At 24.2% G+C, this 4,672-nt stretch overlaps 1 long non-coding RNA gene across 1 annotated transcript; it reads left to right on the forward strand.

Moving 5' to 3' along the window:
- The first annotated feature begins 2,837 nt into the window (after positions 1-2,837).
- LOC129920294 (uncharacterized) lies at positions 2,838-4,201 on the forward strand. Its single transcript, XR_008773222.1, has 2 exons — positions 2,838-3,199; positions 3,258-4,201. It is a non-coding gene; the product is annotated as an uncharacterized LOC129920294 (long non-coding RNA).
- Positions 4,202-4,672: the final 471 nt, after the last annotated feature.

Below are 4,672 nucleotides of genomic sequence, written 5' to 3' on the forward strand. Positions count from 1 at the left end.
AAATAAAACAAAATTAAAGAAAAGAAAAAATGTAGTAATTTAAATTTTACAGGAAATGTTTTAAAAACATCTTCCTTGTTCATTAAATAAAACAGTGTTTTTTTCATATATATATATTATTATTAATAATAATTAAGAAAAGAAAATTATAATATTTTATAAGATATAAGAAAAAAGCCATATTAAAATGTACTAGAATAAGTATTCATCAAATGTCACAAAAATAAAATGTTTGTTCTTTCCAAAAAATAAAAAAACAAAAAAAAAACTGAAACTGAAAAAAGCCAATTTTTATTATAAAAAAAAACATAAATCAATTTATAAATATTTGTATTTTTCCTTGTAATCAATTCATACAAGTTTAACAACAAACAAAAAAAAGAGTCACTTTAAATAAGATGTATTTTTATGATACACAATAAAAAAAAGTTAAAAATAATTGCGGGTAAGAATGTAAATGTATTACAATGCGTAATGTTTTTAATAGTTATTTTTTTTTTAATTGTACCTAAAAAAATGTTTAAACAAAATAATACATACATATTGTCAATCACACAAAAACATCTTTTTTACATCATTGTTGTTCTTCTTTCTTTATACAAAAATATAAATGGAATGAAAAAAAAAATCATATTAAAAAAAATCATATAGTATTTATTTTATGTTAATTTTTCTTTTGCAAAAAAAATATACATATAAACATTCACATAAAACTTCTTTCCTTTTGATATAATATGCATACAGTCAATTGTTTTTTTTTTTCTCTTTTTCTTAAATAACTTGAATATTTTTTTAAAAATAAATAAATTAATAATTATTTTATTATTTTATTTTTTAAATTAAATTGTTATTTTTCTTTTGTTTACAACAAAAAATAAATAAAAAAGGAATAGACTGACTTTTAGTTATGTTTATTAACATATAATAAATATTTTTACTATTTTATTTGTTTACATTTATTTATGTAAAATTTAAAACAAAACAAACAAAAAATGAACATAAAACACATATCTTAATTTTTTTGTTAAGAATTTTCAATTAATTTGTATACAAAAAAACAAAGAAAATTTCACAAGAAACGACGAAAATATTGAAGAAAAAAAAAATATTAATCAACGGAAAATTAATGATAAATAAAAAAAATAATTCAAATATAACTTGAAAAAAAAAATTCTTTTAGTTTTATTTTTGTTGTTAGGGATGAAAATTCGAAATTATTTTCTCTTTTGATTTTTGACTGGATTGATGTTTGGTTTTTACTGAAATATTTTGTATATAATTTGTTTTACATAAATTTTGGTGGCAAGTATGATACAAGCTAGCCCAAAAATTTCCGTTACATTCATTCCACAAACTTTTCCTGGTTCCGGGTGAACAAAAAAAAAAAAAATTAGGATGAAAAGTTCTCCATAGTCAGACTCATAACAAGGTTGACTAAAAACAAATGGGAAATATTACAATGATTTGCAGGCATAATTGATTTTTGTCGTTTAAATTTTGCCCTGACATTTGCTGTAGGTACTTGGAAAATATTAATCCTTCGAGTAATCAAGGTCTTTTAAAATACTATGATCAACATTCTGGAGATAACCCGGAATAATAAATGAGTGTCATAATTATCACTCATAAGGAGAATGTTGAACCCCGTCATAATTTTGAACTGTCAGTATTTTGAACTGTCAAAATTTGACGTTAATAAGCCTAAATTTGACAGTCTTATTTGGAAAAGTGGATTCACCCTAGGAACAGATGCCCAGCTAGGCTCCAGAAATCGAAAGAAACGAAACAAAAAATTCTATCTTTCGACCAATATTATTATTCTAATTTCTTTATTGTCTTTTTTTACCGACTTCCAAAAAGGAGGAGGTATTTAAATTCGTCTTTATTTTTTTTTTTTTTTTTGTTTGTTACCTCATAACTTTGGACTGAGTGAACGAATTTTGATAATTCTTTTTGTATTGGAAAGCCTGCAGTGTGGACCCATTTCAATTTTGTTCAAATCTGGTAATAGAAACTATTAGAAAAACCATAAAACTCAGTTTTAAAAATCCTGAATTGTATGTGCCATTTGCAAAAAAACGTCATTTGTGATTGTAAATTTTCGACTATGTTTTTTTCGCATGTACAAATTTACCACAAGCGAAGCTTATTATGACACCTCTCAGATCTGTCAAAGAAGAATTGATAATGTATTTTCATCGATTGCGTAAATTGTATTGATGTGTAAACTAACGGAAGGGGACAATTAATGCTCGAAGTGTATAGCATTTGAATGTGTAACAGCTTTATTGTTGTTATTTAATCTAAAATAACCCCTTTCACAGATGACAAAACAATAACAAGATCATTCATTCCAACAAAGCGACATAAAATCAGATATCGGGCTATGTCCCGTAAAATAACTATAATTCCAGCCTATACACTTGGATGGTATACATACATTTAAAATCCCATGGAAGATATTGTAATGTTAATATCATTTCAAACAATTTATTTAAAAAAATAATTTGGTCACTGTGGCGTATGAGTGTTATTTTTCTTAATTTACAAAAAAAAATCTTACGAAAATTAGAATGATATCAACCCGGGCGTATAAAAAACTTTATCTAACATAAGTAGCTACTTCTTAAATAAAACATTTTTGAATAACAAACCGACCTTGTTACTTTATCCTCGGTAAAAATATGATTAAACTCTTGCTTGTAATTCACAACAAATACTCAAGTATGAATTTTAAAGGCAATAAATGTAAACTACTATGTACTTGTAAGCCAAAACTTATTTAACTACAAGCCTTTAAATCAACAAGCTATTGAATCAATAACAACAACAAACAAATGGCAAATATGTAAGTGTTCGTTCAAGTCCATGTGCAAATATGTGTAGATCTGACTAAGAACGTTAGTGATAAAATTACTACGGAGTAAAAAAATGTAGGTATCCTTTTGTATCCTGAAGGAACACAACATCATAGAAAAATAAGTAAGGAAAGGGTACTCGAAGTTCAGTTAAAGAAAAGGGTGGGGTCGGTACAAAATGGTTAATTTTTAAGGAAACGAGATTTGCTTTAAGGAGCTTAGAAGTGCTCTTCGAATCACTTGATCACAGAACCAGAATAAGCCCACTGATCAGTAAAAGTAAGCACCACAGGAACGAAACGGCAAAATTATTTTATGGAATTCAAATCGTAAAAAGCTGGGTATATTGAATCGAAAACGATTTTATGAGCATGTGTTTCTAAAATCTATCATACACAGTGTGAAAGAAGAAAAATGACGAAAGAAATTTAATATCAGATGTAAAATTACTGAGGTGAGATTTGGTTCAAAGTTATTTCGATGGGAATGTTTTATTAAAAAAATTAAATGAAGCTTCATCATTGATGATTGATGGAGAGTATGGAAAACACCAACTTCAAGAGAATTTTCTTTTAATCGTCATACAAAATATTTAAGTTTCATCATTTATTATTATTTTTTTTTTCTAAAAAAAAAACTTATCTTATGTATTAAATAAAACTTAAATTTAGTTAATCATTATTAATATTCATTTGTTATAATACCAACAAAACAAAGAATTAATAAAATAGAAATTCTCTCAAGTAAAAATTTAATATACAAAAAGTATACAAAAACAAAGAATTTTAAACAGCATTGCAGATTTTAAAGGATTTTACAATCAGGGCTGTGTCTTAAGTAAGTATATAGATAGATTCATAAAAAAAAACAACAAAAAATTTACGAACGAATTCTAGTAATTGTGCGAAATTTGTTAAGTACAAACCGAATCGGTGGGTACGCACCATAAAAAAAAAAAATAAATAAGATTTTTATAAAATATTAAAACCTTGTATAATATTGTTGTTCTTAAAAATCCCCTTAATTCAAAAATACAAATAAAATAAAAATTAATATCAAAAATTGCAAAACAACAAAATACTATTGTAAATGTAATTTTTTAAACAAAAAAAAAAAAATATAACAAAGATTTGCTTAAACTCAAAACTCCTTCTTCGATTTCCATATGAAGATATTTAATGTATATGTGCAAACTTCTTATTAAATTTAAAAGAATTCATAATAAACAAATAAGACAAATATATATCAGGGCTATAGAAAACACAAAATAGCAGTTTATAAAGAAATAACAACCTTACATAAAAAAGTTTCATTAATTTGATAACAAAAAAAAAAAAAACAAAGATCGTAGATGCGAAATTAAATGAGCTATGCGTACTAAATCTTGTTAAAGCTGACAAAATTTGTGTAGCTTTGTGAAAAATTTAAATAATTCACATTTTGTAAGTCCGTAAACACAATTTGTACCTTTTATAAAACAAAAATAAATGCTCATAGTTATGGGCATTTTTGTAATTTTTTTTGTGGAAATTATAATCTTATACAAATTTTTAAAAGAATATAATAAAATTAAAAAAAAAAAACAAATGTGGCAACTATTTTATAAAAGAATATTCATCAATCATGAATATATTTAAAAACAAAAAACAATAGTTCAAATAATTTTTTTTTTTAACTTCATGATGTTTGCATTGTATTTCAAAAAAAAAAAAAAATATTCAATAACAGAAAGTTCATATTCATGGTTTTAATTATTTGATCTAAAGAACTAAAAGAATCAAATTTTAATTTGGTTGTTTAAATTATTTATTATT

The sequence above is a fragment of the Episyrphus balteatus genome, chromosome 4 (assembly GCF_945859705.1).
Source record: "Episyrphus balteatus chromosome 4, idEpiBalt1.1, whole genome shotgun sequence".
Lineage (NCBI taxonomy): Eukaryota > Metazoa > Arthropoda > Insecta > Diptera > Syrphidae > Episyrphus > Episyrphus balteatus.